Consider the following 23,058-nt stretch of genomic DNA (forward strand, 5'->3'; position numbering starts at 1 on the left):
TGAGGCGGGGGGGGGGGGGGGAAGTGAGGTTTACTGGGCAAAATCAGATAAACAGTACAAAATGCACAATTACCTTAGCCTATTTACAGAAAAAGTACAGTGCAAAGCAGCAGCAAGCAGAAACAAACTCGTCAAAAGCCCAATTCAGAAACCTGCTCCCTCCCCCATCCCTCCTTGTCCCACTGCCATTCCAGCAGAAACGACAAACACCCAATAACCTGGAACCCAGAAGCAGCAACCAGAACAGGAAGCCTCCCATGTTGCGATCTGAACTTTAAGCCCTATAATGCTTTGCTCCAGTTAACACTTTCATTTTTGCAGCTGGCAATACTGCAGCATGGTGTGAATAACAGCAGCAGGTTCAACTCAATCCATGATGGTGGGTTCACTGGGGGAAGTGTGTTTACTGAGTACATACATTTTGGTGCCCTTCACTCTCTCTGAGAAAGAGTGTTTTACTTAAGTGCTTGAGTAGTATAATGCAACTGTTGTCCTGCAGCCTCCACTGTGTAAATGGCTCCATGCTAGGCTCTGAAGCCTCTAGTACACGATGTTTAGAGATTTTCTGAACGTATGCCCATAACAGAACTTCAAAAGTCTCCTTGGAACACAGGTAATCTGAAGCCAAGATCTAACAGTTTATTAGAAATGTCATTCCCATGTCAATTAAAACAGTGAGAGCAGAATAAAGTTGAACTAACTAAATACAGCAATAGCTACCCAAAAGACAAGAACACAGTACAAAATTCATGGCTTATGAGAGATTGAATCTTTTCTATCTAATCTTCTTAAAACTTTGGGTGATTCGTCACAGTTTATCTGAAAAATCAGTATTTGTTTTGTATGCTCTTGAAGCCCACATTACTGCATGTTGCAGTGTGGGTCAGCAGAGGTTTTTAGGACTCCGCAGGGATGTCCATTGTATAAGATGATAATATTGGTACAAAAGCATCATGGAATAATATGTTTTCCAATTGCTTTGGGGTTACAAGAGGGGTTTTTTTTTACAATCTATTTTCAACTTTCTCTCAATTCCATTATTATAAGCAATTTAGTTATGCCTTTTGTTATGAAAGCACTCATAGAATTGCCATAATTTTATGTTTGAATTGAAATGTTTCTATGAGTGCTTCACGGCTGAGGAAAATGCTGACTTTTATTAGTCAATGCTAATGATTTATGAGACTGCACACTGAGTTTCCTATGTTTTCTCTTTCAGACTAAATCAGATACACACAATAAATCCATTGCATAAGAAAACTAAATGTCCTTACAGTAATATTTAATTATTTCCTGACTTATGGCATTAAAAATTATGCATACAGTATGTATATTAAACCATGGTGGGAGAAATTGCTTGAGAAATTTAAGTTTTACACAGAGAGAGTGATTGCCCATTGGAATGGGCTGCCCGGGGAGGTGGTGGAGTCGCCGTTGCTGGAGATGTTCAGGAGGAGACTTGATAGCGTGCTTGGTTGCATTAGGTGGTGTTGGATGATAGGTTGGACACGATGATCTTGAAGGTCTCTTCCAACCTGGTCTGGTCTATTCTATTCTATTCTATTCTATTCTATTCTATTCTATTCTATTCTATTCTATTCTATTCTATTCTATTCTGTTAATTTTATGTTTACTTGACAGATAAACATGAGTCATACTATAATGTAAAGAAATTGCCTACAGACTGGATTCTGAATGCATGAAATAAACTAGGAGAAATAAAGGAACTCTACTTCTAAAATTCTGTTCAGTACAAGTATGAGATCAATGATTTGGTTTTCTTCCTTCATGTAGTGATAATGTTGGCATAATGTACATTCAATAGGAGTCTTTTATAATGATTAACAAATGGTGAGTCCATTTGTCTGTGTTAAAGTGCTAAGTGAATTAAAATATGCAAAAGTTTATGTATTCGTTAAAGGAAGATTTGCAAGACACAAACCAGGAAAAAAAAAATAGTATTTGTTACTGATATTCTCTAGAGCTACAAGAGTGAAAGTGTCCTGAAGGGACAAAAAGCCTCAAACATGCTCTGAATCAGACAATGGGGCAGGAGCCAGCAGGTCTGGTTTTTCATGAAAATGCTCACGCTGCCCAGGCTTGTCTGAACATGTCCTGGAGTCCAAGTGGGCCAGGTGTGTGTGCCTTTGGCCACGTTTGGAGAAAACTCATTCTATAGGTTGAAGTGTCAGTTTCTTTTTGTCTCTTAATCTTTGTTGTCAGTGGCCAGCGTTACCTCAGGAAATCTATAAATATCAGCCCAAAGAGCCAGTGCCTTTCCTTGCAATTGTCCAAGCTCTAGGAGAAGACACAAGCCTTGCTTGGAATCCGAGCTGTTCTTCAGTTTACCCGGACAAGACTGCAAGATCCCTCGCTGTATAGCATTGTAAAGCCCAGGAGCAGAATGGACATGTCTTGCTGGGCCAAGAGACAAACCCCATGAGGATAAGGAACCCCATGGATAAGGAACTGGCTTGATGGCCGCACCCAAAGAGTGGCTGTCAATGGCTCCATGTCCCAGTGGAGGCCAGTGACAAGTGGAGTCCCTCAGGGATCAGTCCTGGGACCTGTCTTATTCAACATCTTTGTGGGGGACATGGACAGTGGCATTGAGTGCACCCTCAGCAAGTTTGCTGATGACACCAAGCTGTGTGGTGCAGCAGACATGCTGGAGGGAAGGGAGGCCATCCAGAGGGACCTTGACAGGCTGGAGAGGTGGGCACAGGCCAACCTCATGAAGTTCAATAAGAGCAAGTGCAGGGTCCTGCATCTGGGTCGAGGCAATCCCAGGCACAAATCCAGGCTGGGCAGTGACTGGCTGGAGGGTAGCCCTGAGGAGAGAGACTTGGGGGTGCTGGTGGACAAAAAGCTCAACATGAGCTCTCAGTGTGCACTTGCAGCCCGCAAAGCCAATCAGATCCTGGGCTGCATCAGGAGAAGTGTGGCTAGCAGGTCGAGGGAGGTGATCCTCCCCCTCTACTCAGCCCTGGTGAGACCCCACCTGGAGTACTGTGTCCAGTTCTGGAGCCCCTATTACAAGAGGGATGTGGAGGTGCTGGAACGTGTCCAGAGAAGGGCCACGAGGATGATCAGAGGGCTGGAGCACCTCTCCTATGAGGACAGACTGAAGGAGTTGGGGCTGTACAGTCTGCAGAAGAGAAGGCTCCGAGGAGACCTAATTGTGGCCTTCCAGTATCTGAAGGGGGCCTACAGGAAGGCTGGGGAAGGACTTCTCAGGATCTCAGGTAGGGATAGGACTAGGGGGAATGGAATGAAGCTGGAGGTGGGGAGATTCAGGCTGGATGTGAGGAAGAGGTTCTTCACCATGAGAGTGGTGAAACCCTGGAATGGGTTGTCCAGGGAGGTGGTCGAGGCCCCGTCCCTGGGGGTGTTTAAGAGCAGGCTGGATGAGGCTCTGTCCAGCCTGATCTAGTGTGGGGTGTCCCTGCCCATGGCAGGGGGGTTGGAACTAGATGATCCTTGTGGTCCCTTCCAACCCTGAATGAAACTATGAAACTATGAAACTAAACTATGAGCTGAGAGTCCCCAAGAGAGTTTTGTTTTATTAGAAGAAGCAACAAGCACGACTGTGAAGACTGCAGCTGAAGAACCTCATCCAAACAGGCAAAGCTACAAAGCCAACAAGCCCTGCAAGCCTCGGCAGCAGCCTCTTTTCTACAAAGCTTTCAGGTGCAAAGCCTTTGGAGATAAACCCTGTATGTGCCTTAGCGACAAGCTGCAGATGCCAACAGAAAGTGAAACTGTGCTCCTGCAGCTTTCACATGGTTGATGCCATTTTGGTTTTGTTTGAATTCCCACTCGTGCCACATGGTACCACGATTGATGAGTAATTACAAAATCTGATTTTTTTATAAGCATCTGTTAAAGGTCTGTTGCCCTAGAGATTTTCCCCTCGTCCCCCTGCCCGCCCCCCTCCCCCCCCCCCCCCCTTTGTGGGCAATCTCTGGCATGTTGCCAATGTTCTCTTTTTCCTTCACAGTTAAAATTGCTGTTTGCTATTTCTGGATTTTTGCTCATATTGTTTAAATTATTACATGTTCCTGCTGGTGAGGTATCTGTTCCACAGCTGAATATTTCAAACCAGTAACTAGATTTTATAGATATTTTCCAAGAGGTTTTTTTAATTAATAAAATTATCAATATTTTTATTAATTGTTCTGCCTATTGAATATTAATAACCTTCTTATGATCATAACAGAGGGGAAAACCAGCAATTTTGATCTATTACATTTGAAACATGCAGATTCTACAAATATAAGAATAACAACAAAAATACGACTTTTTGGATTTTAAGAGCTCTTAGGAGGAAAAGATGTCAAAGACCATATAAAATGGCTTATTGCATAAAGAAGATGAAGGAAATATTTTAAATTAACCCACTCTTTTCATTCTTTAATCTTATGCTGTATTTACACTTTAGAAAGATTTAGAAAAACTAAGCAATAGACAAATGGTAATTTTTGAAAGGAGTGGATGGAGAAGCAAACATTCAAGACATGCATTCTGTTATTAAAGGAATTTTTTCTGATCAGATTTGTGACAATTGTGTAGCTGAGTATCTGAAAAGATCAGACTAACATGAAGGTAGGTTTGGTCAAAAGGTTGTTGCTAAAATTAGAAGTCTTCAACTTTGTTTTATTTTGTACTCTAAATATTTGCATCTTGTGAATTGTTTTTCCTGATAAATCCAATCTATCAATTACATAGTTCTGAAATCCATAGAAATTTTGCCTGTGTCAGACTATGAGTTTACAAGTCCTGTCCCCTAATACTTGTGGCCTTAGATAAAGACAAATGCTACACAGTTGTCCTAGAAGAAGAGGCATTCATATTCACCACTGATGAAGGAATCTGATTTTTAGTAGGTGTAGAGATCCATATGGAAAAAGTAATGAAGTGATATGAATCCCACCAGAGCACAATTCTTTCCTAACACCAAACATTGTAGCCCTTTATACAGTTTTGTTTTTAATAATATCCTGATTGTGATAAGTGAAGTTACTTTCTGGTTAAACTTACTTTGATAGTTTCAGATGGTAGCAAATCATAAACCAATATTAACTTGCTCTATATTATTCAAAAGGAAATGAGAGATGCGCCTGTCTTGTGAGTCTGGCATAAAGTCAAGAAAAGAAACACTGTTTAGTTCAAGATGGTATTGAAACTGATTTACACTACCAAAATGTGCTTCTCATTTACTGTTTCTTAGATACTAACGTACATCATGAACAGAGCTTGGTTTATATCTGCATGGATACCCTTCAACAAAACAGGCATTTCTGTAAAGCTGTCAGGAAAACAAACCTGTTACCACACAAGAATACATGCAACACCCTGAATGCTTTGTTTTAATGAATTTATTGTGCTGTGCTTATCCCAGGCTGTGAGGCAGATGACAGTGATTTATGGCTCACAGAGCAGCAACCCTGATAGGATGATGAAGTACCATTTCTCCTCATTATGCTGGCAGAGCTTCTTTGCATCACTTCTCTGTTCATTGTTTTCCCTTGGCATCATCAGTCACTAGGCAGTAACACTGTTTTGGCTGGTGGGAAATAAATTGCTCACCCAGTGACTTGAAATCTATCAAATTCCTACTAAACTGCATCTTGAAACCTCTATTCAATCTCTTGTCTGAGGCTGATCCATAGTTTAGATAACATTCTGCTTCTAAGAGATAGATTTCTTCCTTTCTGCCATTTTACTCAGAGCAAGATGCATTGTCCTTAATCTTCTGCAGGCAAAGGCTGACCAAGATCCAAAAGCTGCAGAGGCTAAATCATTTTTCCCTGGACCTTTTTTGGTTTTGTTACAAAACCTACACAGACAGCTTCATGGAGAGATAGTGAAGCAATATTCGTCATTCTGGGTAACCAAATATGAATAACATCCAATACACTAAAAAAGTAGCATAACTTTATTGTTTAAAAGAAAACATATAAACCAGAAAGGTGACAGGAACAGGTCTAAAGCCAGAAACAATGTGTCATATTTATGTGTTTGGCAGTATCCACGTAAAGTCATTTAAGCTATGAAGTCATATTTGTTTGAATGTCTTGATATAATCCACAAGCAAATCAGTTGGCTGCAAAAGACTGAAGCTGCTGAATGGGGAATTAGGTATATTTAATGTAATTATGCAATTAATGTAAAATAATTATGTATATTTAATCTTTTATATATATATATATATATTTAAATAAACTGGGATTACAAATCTGAGCAAAAGAAAAAGTATGCACTCTGGAACAGCTTTCCTTAAATAACCCACTTATCTGACAGAAGTGATGTGACAATAATGTGACTGCAGACAGACAAGAAAGGAAGAATAAAGAGAATTTGCAGAGTATTAAGCCTGAAAGGGAAGGGGAGTGTTGAGACAAAGTCTTGAAAAATACCCAGTAATCATCATCATTAAAGCTCCAGAATTGCAGGCTGAGAATAATGAAAAAATAGTTTACTCTCTCAGGTACAGTTCACTATATCCATACCCTAATAGGAGTTTGAGCAATTTGAAGTATGATGATTATGCCTTTGGCCCTTTTTTTTCCCTAATAGTAGTTCTCATGAGCTGATGAAACTGAAGTTACTGCTAGGTCTGAGTTTAGAGGTAAGCACTAAAAAAAAATATTTTTTTTTCAGTGTTCTAACCTGTCCTACGCTCCTGTTAACTAGATTTTACTGTTCATAGCCCACATGGTGCTAATAGTAATAATTAAATTTTTTTCCACACTGAATCTAACAAATGGAATGAATATTCTCTGCACTGATTTCTCATAAGGATAAATAATTATTTGTCATTAATAGCTGGAAATTAAAATATACATAAAGTATCTAAGAGTAATAGTTTCAACTTTCTGAGCAGTATTTCTTAAGTTTCTAGTAGATTATAAGTGTGTGTTCCCCTCTTCTTTGCTTTTCTTGTGCACAGTAGTCATGTTAAGATTGCAATATATCCTGAAGGATAGGGTGATAGGCACCGCAGACTATTTTCTTATGTATCACTCTGTTCAGTCTCAACCTAGGTGACATACGGTGTGTCACTGCTGTACAGAACTGAATATATTAAGTTGATCTAAACTATTTCAGTGTGCAGAAGACTGATCTGTGGGGTGCTACAGGCTTGGCACAGGAGACTGCACTGCTGTCAATGCCAGAGACCTGGAAAGACAGTTCCCCATCCTGCTTCCATGGCCCCTACCTGTCTGAAATAAGGTAAAAGTAAAATGTTTGCCTATAGATTTGCAAAGCATACAGGTATTTATCTCTGTATCTCTTATCGTGTGTCTTCTAGTAGGCATAGAATACATAATTAGATACTGCTGTTGAAATGCTAGAGAATTTACTTTATTTGTTTTCACAAATAAATCTGAATGATTGTTATAGGGTTTCACTTGTTTCTTTTTTGACAGTAAGCAGAGGTGGCAGTTCTGCAGCCTAAGTTGTTCTACTCCCATTTAATTTTCCTTTTTGTCATATTGTGTTGTTTTCTCAGTGCTGCATTTTATGTATTCAGAAATACATATTTCCATATAAAAATAACAATGGAGTACTCCTTGGATACACTTTACTCTCTTCCATTAAGGTTTTGAACATTTAGCAAGGATTTTTCTTAGACCTTGTTTCCAAATCAATCAGAAGTATTTCCTAAAAATTTGGTTTATATTGTAAATGTTATACTAAATTTTATGTTGTGCATGGGTTATGTTGGGCAAAAAGGTGTCTTCAATTAATAGGAGTAGTAGCTTGTTTTGTCAATCTTATCTGTAAATAAAAAATTGCAACAAAGTCAGCATCAAATATAATGTCTCAGAATGTATCATTAAATTATCTTTCCCAAGTGAGGAAATTACCAGAATGATGACATTATCATACTAATATTTGCCTGCCTCTCTCCTGAGTGCTTGATCTCTTCCTTGTTAACTCTTCTGGCATTCTGTGGCAGCCTATGTCACACAGACAAGGAACACCTCTATCACACCTATGCAGACTCTTAACACAAAGTAGGCTTTTCCTGTGGAAAAACTGCCACTTGCTCTGGGGTGAATTTTCTATACCCTTCACTTCTAAACTGAGTTGTCATCAAACACTATACTTAACAAGTCTACTTTATAGGCTATCCATTAGAGATCCCCTAATAAACAACAAACCAAATCTGAAAGGTTTCATCAATGATCTTTCAAAATGCAGCATGATTAAATCTCAAAGCATAGAAGTTACTGTCATAGGGGTTGTCAGTTTGACTTGATTTGTCTGCTTTGCTTGGTTTGGCTAGCAAAGCCTATCTTTGTTTAAAAGCATGCTCCTGGGACTAACCATGTGGTTCATTTCAGCTTCAGAATGACTTTCTACTCAATGCTGGAATCAGATACTTCACATTGAATTGGTAGAGGATAAAACTTCTGCAAAAGCCACTACCTTTCCAGTTTATTCTAGTACCCTTTCCTAGTCTGTACAAGTGTATGATTTATCCTTTAGTTTATACCATTCACACAGATCCCTTTCAGAAGCTTGAGAATGCTTAGACTTGTCACCAGTTTGGCTTCCTGTTCCAAAGCTTATTGGAATCTAAGATTTGAGTAACTTCATATTGAGCCTTTGTCCATGGTGACTTGTGAGTGTGATGTTAAATCATACTGTGGCATTCCAATCACATACCGGGCTGCATCAAGAGAAGCATAGCCAGCAGGTCAAGGGAGGTGATTCTTCCCCTCTGCTCTGGTGAGACCCCACCTGGAGTACTGCATCCAGTTCTGGAGCCTTTATTACAAAAGGGATCTGGATGTGCTGGAACGTGTCCAGGGAAGGGCCACGAGGATGATCAGAGGGTTGGAGCACCTCTCCTATGAGGACAGACTGAGGCAGTTGAGGCTATTCAGTCTGGAGAAGAGAAGGCTCTGAGGAGACCTTATTGTGGCCTTCCAGTATCTGAAGGGGGCCTACAAGAAAGCTGGTGAGGGACTTTTTAGAGTGTCAGATAATGATAGGACTAGGGGGAATGGAACAAAAATATAAATGGGTAGATTCAGATTGGATGTTAGGAAGAAATTCTTCACCATGAGGGTGGTGAGACACTGGATCAGGTTGCCCAGGGAGGTGGTAGAAGTCCCGTTCCTGGAGATTTTCAAGGCCAGGCTGAATGTGGCTCTGAGCAACCTGATCTAGTGTGAGGTGTCCCTGCCCATGGCAGGGGGTTTGAAACTAGACGATCCTTGAGGTCCCTTCCAACCCTAACAGTTTTATGATTCCCTACAATCTTTTTCAAAACATCTTTAAGTGAAGTGCTCTGGAAAAAACAAAAGCTGGAGAGCAAAGTAATAGCTGGGCAGCAGATTTGATTTTCGAGCATAGTACTGAAATTGTTCCCTAACCGTCCTTTATTACAGGTATATCTGCTATAGACACATATTCATATCTACTGTGTATCAATGTGCTGTACTGCCAAGGCATGGATATAGCTTGTAGAAGCAATGCTGTACTTACGCTGCCCTGAGATGGAACAAGGAAGCCAAAATAGGATTAAACACGTGCATTTCCTCATCTTACCTTTGGCTGACAAAAATACATCATTAGGAAACTAAGTCTTACGTATTAAGTGCTCAGCTGAAGGAGTTGTTAACATCTTGGTTAAGACACAGTAATCTTGTTTCTTTGTTAGGTTTATTAGATTCTCTTCCACACTACGCACCATTTCTTCTGCACATGGAACTAAGAAAAGGTTGCAGTTATGTTTCAAGAGCTGAGTGCAGTATGCTGCACTTCAGCACTTATTTTCTACATATGCATTTCCTCCACTGCTTAGATCTACTCTGCAGCTGTTCCAACTAATAATGAATTGCTGTGGTGGAGAAAGTGCAGATTTCTGTTACAAGTTTTTCTCTTCAAATAGTGCTGCTACATAGTAATAAGTGCTGAAGCTGTTAAAAGAACATTTATTTCTGCAAGACTTTACATGAATTTTTGGTGGTAGCTGGAATTTATGGATATGTTCTAGCATAATTATTTCATAATAGACCCTCTTGTAAGATGTCTAGTTTAGATTAATCCTACCTGGCTGCAGGTACTCACAATAAGAACTGTGTTGTTTTGGATTGCTTTAGTAATCACTTAATGAGCAGGTTACCTTGTGGAATTGCTTATCTTTCCCTAGTGACTTAGAGGGAATTTAGGATGACAAATATCCTAATTTAACCTTTGAAACAGGAGACTGAAAAGCTCCTTTTAGTGAAGACTTAGCTTGAAACAAAGGGGAGGAAGGTAGATCTGTAATTGCAGAATGGATGTCTTTCACATTCATTTAGTCTAGAAATGGTTTGGCATAGATGAAGGCATTCTTCTAGAAGAATTGTTCACATAGAAACTTACTAGAAGTTCAAAATAATTATTTTTTTTCCCCAGAAAGTCTCTATCACTAGGAAGAAAGAAATTCATAGGTCAAATGTTTAAAAATAAAAAAAAAGGGGGGAAAGAAAAAAAAAGTAGCCTTTCTCATGATTTTTGTGCAACACAAATGCCAAATTTAATTGCTGTATTTTGCTAAAATAATGCAAAAGCTTCATTATTTTTTTTCAAGTGATATATTTATATACTTGTTTCCAAGTATTTTCTCAAATACTCTAGCCTCCCTGTTCTTCTGTAATTTTAAATTTATAATTCAGTTTTCACACGTGGTATAAAATGCTGCTGAAATTGTGTAATTAGGGGATAAACCACTAGATTTCTTGCATGATGCATCACCCAGCCTTTGACCTTCTAAAACATTAAAAGTTTTCAATGTCTTCCCAAACATTCAGTAATTCAGTGGGACTACTTGTACTGAAATTAAGTATGCACACTGCTGTTTTCAGGGACAAGATTGTCCACTCATGCCTTTAAAATCCAAGCCTGTATCATAAGATCCAAGCCTGTGTTGAGAAAAGACGTCAAGCTGCCCCAGAGGAGCTCTTGGCAGCACAATGGCTCTGGTTCAGCAAAGGAGCTTGGTGGGTTTCCTTAAACTTTGATTGTCTTGTTTGAGTCTTGGCCTTAGTTTGTGTTTCTCTTCTCAGTAGTGGTGCCTGATAAATCCTTCTATATATAGTTAACAAACTAAAAGATCATATTACCATCAACTAACAGAAAAACATTATAATCTTCTTTACTTCCTCCAAGCAAATCTGGACAATGAGTCAGCTAGACCCCCAACTGCTTTACATTTATAACTTAAGAAACAGAAATGTGATACATGCTGAGAAAATCTGAGAAGCTCTGGCTGCAGGAAGCTGTGAAAATAATGATCAGTTTGTTTTGAGAGATAATAAGGGTTTATGACTGAGTATCTGCAATGAACCAAAACAGAGGTTATACAATTAAAGCATATGAAGCTACATTGGTGTAAAATCAGTGTGAATGAGGTCAGGAAAAATTATTCTAAATTTATTTTCTGGTTCAATTGTACTGACAAACAAAGTGGAATTTTTCCCATAATGTAAAAAGGTTTTATAATGATGTGTATTAGGAAGACAAAATTAATTCATGGCTTTACTGCTGTTTATATGCCCCAGCTTTATTGCATCTATCTGAGTGTGGCCTGGTCCTTCAAGCACTGTTCACCTTGAAATGGTCACCTTATTTAAATGACACCATTAAACCCAGTAGGCTCAATGAGGTGGGTAATATTTGAAGGGCCCAGTTTTAAACTAATACGACTTGATTTTGGAAAAGGTCCACATTAGATCAAAATACACAGTTATAGCTTTATCTTTTTAAACTTAGTCTCTTCTTTTCCTAATGAAAATAAATTTATACAAATATTAAGGTATAAGTACTTCTATTTACAATGCATTTAAATCCTGTTATAGAAATCTTGTACATCAAAATATCCACAAAGTGTGTTTTTGTATCTTTGTCGATTGCAGTTATGGAAACGTTCTAGAGAGTACTTTGTCATCCTATTATTCTCTGGATAGCTTCAGATGAAAATGCTGGATCAAAGTATTCCTACTTTTACAGTGAAGACTAGAAGTAAAAAAATTCTCTTATATAAAATCCAAACCTTCTTTTTCGGTTTCCTAAGGTCACAACGGTGGTAACTTCTACTTCACTGTGTCATGTACTGTCATGTCACCTCAGATACAGTGGGAAAGGATTTGGCACTGTGTCACCTGAGATCATTATGGTCAGAATAGATTCTCTCTAGCTTAGGAAAAAACTAAGATAGTTTTAGGAAGACACTGAGGAGAAATAACCCCTCAGTTTGTGATATTTCTTGTTTGGAAATATTTAGAGAGCTTTTAAAAATATGTTATTGTCAAGTTAAGCCAATATATGCCACAATGGTGTAGGCTCACCCTTCCATTGATTAAAACAGAGAAGATTCTGCTCTAATTGTTAGAATATGTTGTCCAGTGGCAAGTCAGCATGTGCCTCTTTCCCAATATTCTGTGAAGCTAGAATTTGAATTTTATTCTGTTTCCTGTGATTTTGAGATATTATTTGCTCTTTTAGATAGTTCTAAATTGAGTATTCCAGTATAAGACTGCTCCTTACAAGAAACCATTTAATTTGTATAATCATTATCAGGATATGAGATCTTGCTCCTCAGCCCTTTGCACTATACTGTTGGTGTAAGCAAACCTAAAGTTCAGATATGACACTGTTATTCCTGAAGCTGTCATGTTATATATACATTTCAGTTAAACATATGTATCCAGTTAAAATGTTGCCATTGTTTTCAGCTAGTCAAGATCTGTATATTTTTCATTCTGCTTTGAATGCTATGCAAGTCACATAGTCCTAGATGTAAGTCCTATATGTCAAGTAATATAAATGCAAAAGTAGAACTTGTTTTCAAGCTAAGCATAAATGAAATCACATGGAACAACCAACCCCTTATGTCATTGTGGGCCATTCTTACTAAATAAAACTAATCTTGAACATCCTCTGTTCACAGGATGACAAAGAACTGGAAGTTTTTCAGGTTAATTTGATGTTCTGATTTCCATTCAGCATTCTGAATGGAAAGAAAAAGATAAAAGCCCAGTGAGAAACAGAAGAGGAGGAGGTAGAGGGTGTTTTCTCACCTGTTTACACTAATACCAAAGAAATCACTTTTAGAATGCCAGCTAATCGTGAAGTCTTAATAGAAAGTGACCAAAAATGATTCTTTACGGTACAGATGGTTCATGACAACCATAGCAGGAGCAAGAGCAAAACACTGATTTGTTTAGTGTGAGAGATTCACTGATTCACTGATAGTGTCACCTGAAATATTTACAGCTGAACAGGTAGGAGCAGAGATCTTCACTTTCAGCCATTTTTTTTACATCGTAAAAAAACAAACCCAAAACTTTTCTCTGAGTTTTGCATCATTACAGCCCCAATTCATAAATATGTTTAAATTTTAAATATGCTTCTAAATTAATTTTTAATGAGACTGTAGTCCTTCCTGAATGAGAAATGTTCTGTGCTGTGAAATCAGAGGCAATATGAGTGCCCCACAGTAATGTGGAGAGGCCAGTAAATAAATACAAGATGACTACCGTTTGTGGAGCTGTCCCTAACATAACACTATTATCAACAGAGTTTAGGTCATATAGATTCTATGTATGCATTATGTCACCTAGTATTTGACATTCATTATGTATTCCTGCAATGCTTTGTAGCACAACCATTACCAAAATATCAGCTTATTAAAAAATTAATGAAAAGTGCATTTCTGATCTTTAAATTTCAAGGACTTCACTTAATCGTTATTTAGTCATGAAATGCATTGGTCCCTGGAAAAAATTGCACAAGCCAACTCTGAGATTGGCAACTGACTACTGACAAACCCCTTTTGAGTGAGGGGGAGTAATAGTTTTGAGTTCAGATTCATGCTGTTGTTTCTGAAAAGCAAAGGTATGAATTATATGAATAGTGTAAAGTAAGAAAACAAATGTTTCCATTTTTACATTATTTTGGTCTAATTCTAATTAGTCCAGTATTCCAAGAAAATATTTACATCCAGGTCTTATAGAAGGATGACTGAACTAATGGAACTTCTTTTTTTTTTGTTGTTGTTGTTGGTTGTGGAAATTCATAGAAAACTATAAATTCATGCACATGCACAAAATGCATTTCTCTTTACAGAGACAAGAAAGGATGCTGCTCATTATCATATTTCATAGGTCTTCATACAATTCTGATTCAAATAATGGAAAAATATTAGAAACAAAATCTGGGCATTAAATTATCAGGACTGCTTGGTTTACAAAAAAATCAGCTTTGTAGGCAATTTGTGCTTTGTGGTTTTGTTGTGTGTGTGTTTGTGGGGTTTTTTTTAATCTATTTTATCTCATGATTTTTAAGAAGGCCTTAGTATTTAACAACTGGTGTCTATCCAGAGTATGTGTATAACATTAAGACTTCAGTAAATTAATTCATATTGCCTCACAGCAACTGAGTTGAAAAAAAAAATCAACAACTAATCAAAACTGGTTTGGACTGTACCACTAGCCTATGAGCTCCAAGCAGGCTACAGGACAAAGCCTAGTGATGAATGGATGCATATTGAATTGTAGAGAGGATGCTGGTATTTAATTTTTGTGCTGGTTGTGCTTACTCATGCCAGGGCTGGATGTGTCTCACTGTTTCTGGATATTTTTAAGACAGCAATGTCCAAATGAGCATAATAAATCCTGTTCTTTTTTGTTGAAAATTGTGGAAATCGTAAAGGCACCTTCACTGCTGGACTGGGTTTGGCAGTCTCAGCAGAGTGTAGGAAAGAAAATAAAGCTGCTTCCTCAGCTCAGACTGAGACCCTCCAGGCTAGGGCTACAGATGACACATGCTGACTGGGCAGCAATGGGGTCTGCAGTTTTATTACTATTGATAGCAGCTTGATTCAGAGACATCAAACCAGCTTGCCGTAGTTCCGTACCATGGACATTCCCACCTCCCCACCCCCTCCCCCCCTCTGTTTCATGAGGTTACATTGGGAGAGGGAAGATTAAAACACCTCATTTGAGCTGTGTACTTGTGTTTATAATCCTTTGGTAAGAGACAGAGTTCTAGGCAAAACAGTCAAGGGGATAGCTCAGTTTACACTGAAGTAAAGGCTAGGTTTTTTCCACTACTGACGTACTGAGTAGCTCTTGATCATAATCAGAGTTTAAACACTGAACATGTTGTCATCTGTGTGTATATGTCATCTTCTGTGACCTGAATCCTAGCCTCTTTTCAGACTGACAAACATGCACTGTTCCTAGACTGGGACTTGGCTGTACTTTCCTGGAGCATAGCCTGAAGAGCCATATTCGCATCCTAGGTAATTAACATGCTGGTATCAATATTGATACATTACAGACAATATTTCAGAGTTTTGGGACTTCCTACTCTGAAGCTGAGAGCCTCTCACTTCTGTCCTTGGCTTGTCTGTTCTAGACACTGAGATACCATGTATCCAAATGCCTTACTGAAACACTTGGATTAGAAATAACCAGAGAGTCATCTGTAGTTCATTATGACTAATGGCTACAGACATCCCATTCCCAAAATTTAAGGCCAAACGTAGACTGGGATTTGGAGAAGAACTGTGAATTCTGACACACAGAATATAATCCCACAAATACAAATGACAGGATTAGATTCTTTTTTTTCTTTGCCAGCAAGAAGGACAAAATGACATGCAGCAGAGCTCTTTTGCATAAATAACACTAGTCAGCCACCAAAAATAAGCACACATTGATCACAAGTATAAATGAACCAGGTGCAAAATAAAGACCTATTTTATTGCTCCTCTTGTCTCTTCTTCAATTTACTCCAAGATAAGAACTCTTAAAAAATATTTGTCAAAACTTTTGAAACTAACCCATGTTCTTTGTGGCAATAAATGCCAGACTCTGCCATTTCAGATTAGAAGAATGATGATTAGAGTGGAGATTCATTGAATTCTGAAGAGAGTAGTACAGGATGGCAAAAGCCCCTGCTCCCATCTCAGGCTTCCCGTTCCCCACTAGTAAGTAAGTAGTAAGCATCAAGTCTGAACAAGACGTTAAATAAAAAATCAGAGTCGAGCCTCAGGCACAGATCAGGGATTATATTAGTGGTGTTAAACTGTGACCTACTTGCAAGATCCTGGCCAAGGTAAGAACTTGCTGAAAGCATTGCTGTCTGTGCTGCTTTTGACATAGAGAATTACTGTTTCTGAGTTGCCTTTGCAACACAGGGGAAATACATGGATTTATTCTCTCCTGCTGAGCACAAATGTTGCTAGTGGTTACCTGCTGCTCTCTTGTCAAGGTATTCTGGGTAAAACCTTAAAAAGGGATTGTATTATTTCAACAACAATAGTTGCTCTAAGAACCAACATTTTCTCTTTTTTACAGTCTCGTATATGTCTACAATCATGCTACAGCACCGTACTACTTCATGGCCATTAGGCATTTGTGTACTATTCCTATTTCTCTTCCTCTTTGGTATCTCTGAAATATCTACCATATTTTTAAGAAATAACAGGAGTGCTGAAAGACACTCCTGTTTTCCTAAACATGTATTTCAGTGCTGTTTCAGTGTATTTCAGTCTAAAACATGTATTTCAGTGCTGTTATCCATACAGATAATTCTCATCTGATTAAATTACAAGTATGTTTAAAGAGTTACAAATTAACTCTTTGTGGTTTTATGAAACAGGACGAAGAAGATTAATAACTTTGTGCTGTTTTTCACAGTACGCAAGACACCCACTGAGCTTTCATAACACAGTAGCTACGAGATACCCATTTCTTGATGGGGCAGCCCAATGTTTACGCATCTGAAAATCTCTTGACCTGAAGGCGCATCACACTCTTGCCAGAAAGAAAAGGGAAAAGGTCCTGATGCCTTTGCCTATACCCCTACCTTACTCCTCGCCATGTGATCCCACAGTTTACTTCACACCAGCTCTAACAACCTACTGAATTTCTGTGTCCATATAATTTATTAAAACAGAGGGCGTACGTGAACAGCCTTGGTAGTTTTTTGCCAGGTTAATGATGTAAATTGAGATTCCCATGAAGTAAATTGAGACCCTCCACTATTTCTTGCTAAAAACATCTGCTACCTCTGATATATGTTTCTCTTTATATCACCACACTCCTTGACAGAGTCCTTCTCTATCTTTCCCCCTTATCACCCAGTGGGTATGCTTGAGACTGTCCCTACCCAATACTTAAAAATGAATGCTGGCAGTGGCATCGCTGTTAATGGCTGCTTGCAAGGTATACACAATTCTTGTTTCTGATTTCTCCAGCTTAGTCTGTTTGTTTGTTTGCTTTTCCCTCCTCCCTGCTGTTAATTTCTGCAGTTAAAAATGTAACAGCTGCTACTAAGCCTGATTTTGAGTGATTTTGTTTGATTTTACTCATCATGGCAAAATTATAGTTACAATTTTGGCACTATGCAAGATTTATTCGCTGCAGTTTCATAATTTATAAGGAAAATCACAAGTGCCTATGATCCTTAGGTTAATGATAAACGATAAATAAAACATTTGAGGTCTCTATTGCATCCTGCATGGCAGAACTCATACTATTTGTAAAAAAAAAAAAAAATTAAAAAAATAATACTATACATATATACTTTCCAATGAAAGGCACAAAGACATACCAGTAACTGGTTAGCTTTTCCTTATTTAAGTGAGACACCAGACTTAAAGATAAAGAAATGGGGACATAAAGGCTTATTGAAATCATATTAATGATTACAGTAATCATATTAAACCGAATGTCCATTTCTGATCAACAGACATCAGAACCTGCCCAGAGTTATTTAGTTCATGAGTGATGCTATTTGTCCTATATGAAGGAGAACAGTAAAGCAAATTCTCTCTGACAACAAAGCAGATAAATCTGATGCCTCGCTACCATGGAAAGTAAAAAACCCAAACCAACAAATAGCATGAGAAGGCACATTTGATTGATTCCAGTTATGACAGGTGAAATAGAATTGCACAGGTATCAATAATAAAAGCAAGCATATCGTTCTATAATGTTACCTTAATTAAAGCAAACCTCTAAATTAATGACACTATAAATAGTCATTGATACAGAATTATACCAGACAAAGTGGAGTTATTTATCATATCAAAACACTAGAGTTTAATTTTTTAAAACTACAACATTGAACATTTTTTAATCAGTTTTGCATAGAGTGAGCAGCAGTAACTACATTTTGTAAGAGGCCTTTTGTAACCACTGTGTCTTAACAGCGCTGATTTCAAGACCTTCAGTAGCCTGAAATAGAAAACAGATATATCAGCGTAGTTATAAAAGGGGCATTGTCAGAAAGGGTAGACCTTTCACATTCAGGAAACTTTAAAGTTAAAATGTCATTTGGGAAGCTCCAGAGTTGGATTTTCTTTAGCCTTAGCAAGGTTAGGTTTTTGTATCCTTTTGGGGGGATTAACACTTCCATTATACCTTAGATCTTTTTCAGGAGCAAGTTTCCGTTTTGAGACGTTCACAAATATTCTCAGGAGTGTTTTGTTTTGGTTTTAATTGGTAAGAGAAGCCTGTGTTGACGCCAAGAAAAAAACAAACTTGTTTTGTGACAGTTTTGTCTCTGACAGATGCTTTTCAGGGCTGTCAGTTGGCCATTCCTTAATCCACTCAGTGTGGGTTGTACTGATATTTCATATTGGTCATTGTTAAATCAGCTCAGCTTTCTTATGGTAGATTACAGATTGGTCTCTGAACCATCTGTGACTATCTGAATGTATAAAATAGTGGGTTCCTATTTAGAATCAGGGCAGTGAATTAACAATGATTCAGAAAGGAAAAGGAGCTTGAAAAAGAGCCTGGCTTCTAAATGCCTCAAGAGAAGCTGCTGCTTTCTGTGTGGTGCACCTCAGTCAGCCTGCAATCTGCATTGCTCCACCACTGCAGTCAAGTGGCAGTGCTGCAAAACCTGCTCCAACTTTGCCAGGTGACCCTCCATAATTTTCTGGTTTTGAATAGGATTATGTTAACTGCATTTAAGAACCGTCCACTGTAAGCAACCTACAAGCTTTACTGTATCAGTGTTGTAAGTTTTCAGATTAAAATTCTTAGTGTTTAGAGGAAAGAAACCCATAGCCAGCAGTAGTTCTTTGTACCTCAACTGTGACTAAGAGCCTAGTTTTCATAACAGGAAAACTTTACTTATTCACATTTCTTCATTTCTCCCACTTTCTTGAGAAGCTGCTGCTTCAAAAGAAAGATTTTATGATAATGGTAATAAAAAATCCTCCCACTTTATATTGTAGTAAAAAAAATAAAATATAGCATCTCTACCTCTAACTCACTTTTAAAACCAGTTTAGCCTGAAATTTTCCATTAAAAGAGTTGTTAAAAGGCTTACATTAGTAAGACATTTGGTTATGTAAAAATCTGAATATGTGACCTTTCACAAACTTGGCACATTCTTCTAATTCTAATGATATATATGTCAGGGATGTTAGTTTTAAAGCAATAAATGTATTCCACCCTCCTCAGTGAGGAATGGACAAAAGACTCTTTAAAGTAATACTAGGTTAAAATTTAGAGTTATTATGGGATTGAACATGGAATGATAATCAGCAACCATTTTCTGTCTTCCAGAGAAAATGATAAATAAGAGGTCTAACACAAACACTGATGATGTAAAAGTTAGTTTATGTATTTGTGTGTTGTTTTTTTAAATAAAATGGAAGGTGATGAGACTCAGGGAATTGCAGAACTAGTCAAAAGGTACTTTAGCTCCTCAAATTTTACTAATTTATTGCTGTTCATTTTTTTACTATGCAGGTCCTGCACCTAGGTTGGAGCAATCCTAGATATTAATACAGGCTGGGGGTTGATGAAATTGAGAGCAGTTCTCCAGCGATGGACTTGGAGGTGCTGGTGGATGAGAAGCTGCACATGAGCCAACAGTGTGTGCTTCCATCCCAAAAGGCCAATCACATCCTAGGTTGCATCAAAAGAAGTATGGCCAGCAGATTGAGAGAGGTGATTCTGCCACTTTACTCTGCTCTGGTAAGACCTCATCTGGAGTGCTGTGACCACCTCTGAAAGTCCTCAAGACAGAAAGGATCTGGACATGTTGGAGTGAGTCCAGAGGAGGGCCATGATATGATCACGGGACTGGATCACCTCTCCTGTGAAGACAGGCTGAGAGAGCTGGAGTACCTGAAGGAGGTCTACAAGAAGGCTGCAGAGGGACTGTTTAGAAAGGTCTGTAAAGGGAAGAGTAGATTTAGATTGGCTATTAGGAGCAAGTTCATTACCACAAGGTGGGTGGAACACTGGGACAGGTTGCCCAGGGAGGTAGTTGAGGTCAGGCTTGACAAGACTCTGAGCAACCTGATCTAGCAGAGAATGTCCCTGCTCATGGCAGGGAAGTTGGACTAGATGACCTTTGGAGGTCCTGTCCAACCCAAACAATTCTATGATTTCTTTTCTTTACTTGTTAAAGTTTATTTACTGTATTGACCTTACTAGTTTAACATGATTTTTGTGTCATCCATATTTTCTTTTAATCACAGTATCACAGTATAACTAAGGTTGGAAGAGACCTCGAGGATCATCGAATCCAACCTACCAACACAGACCCCATGACTGGACCATGGCACCAAGTGCCACGTCCAATCCCCTCTTGAACGCCTCCAGGGACGGTGACTCCACCACCTCCCTGGGCAGCCCATTCCAATGACGAACGACTCGCTCGGTGAAGAACTTCCTCCCCACCTCAAGTCTAAACCTCCCCTGGCGCAGTATTTTGAAAGGTAAATGTGATGAGATATGATTATGTAAGGTCAATTAACTCTCCTATGTTTAAATCAACCTCAGAATGAAAGATTGAAAGAAACAGAAAACTAGAGCACAGAGTTACAAGTACAAGGAAAGTGATAATGATAAGGAACTGAGTGATGTTTTGTTCACAGCCTGATGCAGTCAAGTTGTTAAGGAACTGCTGTCTGACTGTGCAGTGTTTACTAACCAGGCTTGTACAATATCTCCACTAGGCCAAGGAAAATGGAGCATCATAAATCTTAACTGCTGTATCCCAGCCAAAGCATGACCAAGAGAAGAGAAATATCTCTTACCTTTCTGTATAGATACCACCCTTTAACAGCATATATGTCTCTGAATATTTGCTGTGCAGAAGATATGGATGCTTCCAGTTCTTTTTCCAAAGATGATAACCCTGAAAGGCCAGAGGATATTTGACATGGTCAATCTTCTGTTAGCACTTGATTCAATCAAGTGAATGACAGTTTAATCTGATTCCACTTTGTTGCTCTTCTGTTCCATACTCCAGTGACAACACTTTTTTCCTTCTTCAGAAGTAGCTGATATGATGCAATCTGGTCCACTGTAGTAGGACAGATAATATTCAATCAAAGAATACTTAAGGAAAGCAAAAATTAAAAGAAGGATTATTTACATATTGGAAAAAAACTTTTTTACAGTTCCAGAGGTAACAAATAGGAGTCTCAAATCCTTTTTGTACTCTTTCTTCCTTTTCTGTAGATAATTTTTCATTATTGGAGGGTCTAGGAGATTTTATTTTAGTCCCATCAGATTGTCAGTACCACAAAACCAGTTTTTAATCGACCTTGATTGCAGGGAAGAGACCTGTCTGCTCAATCATGAGGCATGGATCAACTTAGGATTTGTACCTACCACATGATCTGACTAGGAAGGCAATGTACTTGACAGCTCCTTTTCCAAGGGCAAATTGCTGACAGCTGTAGTGCTCTGTTAAAGGTGCTAGAAACTTTAAGAATTTGGGAGTCTCTTTTGCACACACACAGAGCAAGTGAGCATTTTCCTTTCCTACTCATCCTTTTGTTCAAAATTTCTCATTCTTTCTGGCAGAAAAAAGAAAATCTCTCTGTAACTTCAGTTTGCATTAGTGGCTCCAGTATACCTGGGTGGATATAGTTTGAGATCTATAATGCAAAATTTTGGGTTTAATATGTTGTATATCTCTCAACTCAGTTTAAGTAACTCTTCTATCTTGTGAGCTGTGATGGTGGTTTTATTAAGGCTGGTACAGAGAAGAAGTGTTACACATAGAATAGACACATATCTTTGTGAAAATTAGAACTGTAGGTAAGAAGTCCCTTTTTAATAATTGATTGGGAATTGTTCCTTAATTAAAAAGCCAATAAAGAAAGTGGCATCAACCAGATTTGGTCAGATCTGACTTGTGTGCATGGGCACGAAGAAGGCTGAATATCAGTTGAGAAAAGTTACTTCATTAGCAGTTCTACAACAGAAAAGTAAAATTAATGAATTAAGAGAAAAGCAGTGACAGCCCCTCAAGGGGTACAGATGCTTGTGTCATATCACTTAGGGGAGAAGGAGTCTGGATGTACCATTAATTCTCTTTATCTCTGCACCAAGAAGGGATAGAATACAAAACAGAGATTATTCTGCAGAGGTAAAAAGAATACCAGAACCCACAGGACTACATGTTTTTTTTTCAGAAAGGACAGTTCAGAGGAAAGATTGCTACCACCTATTTATTTTTCTTTTTATTATGGTACTTTATGGAAATGTAAGTGAGCAGCATAGCCTGCAAATTTAACATCACAAATGGTGTGAAGATTTAGAGTTGCAGATAACTTTGTTATCTTGCTCTGTCTTCCTATGCTCATTGCAAATCTCATTAAACTGTGTCACAAATAGGGAAGAAGGAAGTCTTTTGTATACCTGAGTCTTCTTTCTATTTTTTTTTTTTGGTTGTGGTTTCATTTTCCTGGAGAGATTAATTCAGAATGTATATGCCTATTCTTTTGTTTTTTATTTGTTTGTTTGTTTTTTGTTTGGCTGGTTGGTTTTGTTTGCTTGTTTGGTTGGTTGGGTTTTTTCCCCCTTAAAATTCATTTGTGCAGCTCCTTCATTTGCCTGTTCTCTTCTACTTGTTTTAGTACTTATCACAGTTCTGTATCTTTAGCTTATTAGAGGTCTGACAAGAAGGAAAGCAGGCAAATTGCATTGCTACAGAACTCCAGTTTCCAGGTCACTTATTTCAGGAGATTTAGGCAATGTCTTGTCTCTGCTTTTGACCTGGGTC

The 23,058-nt window shown here is 38.3% G+C and overlaps 1 long non-coding RNA gene across 1 annotated transcript in view; it reads right to left on the bottom strand.

The window, feature by feature from the left end:
* Positions 1-23,058, bottom strand: part of LOC137461362 (uncharacterized) — a 33,279-nt gene that overhangs the window by 5,881 nt on the left and 4,340 nt on the right. Inside the window, exon 2 of the long non-coding RNA XR_010993347.1 lies at positions 21,080-21,348. This is a non-coding gene — a long non-coding RNA (uncharacterized lncRNA). The remainder of the gene's footprint in view (positions 1-21,079; positions 21,349-23,058) is intronic.

Source organism: Melanerpes formicivorus, unplaced genomic scaffold (assembly GCF_026170545.1).
Source record: "Melanerpes formicivorus ecotype bairdi unplaced genomic scaffold, bMelFor1.0.p_v2 SCAF_4, whole genome shotgun sequence".
NCBI lineage: Eukaryota > Metazoa > Chordata > Aves > Piciformes > Picidae > Melanerpes > Melanerpes formicivorus.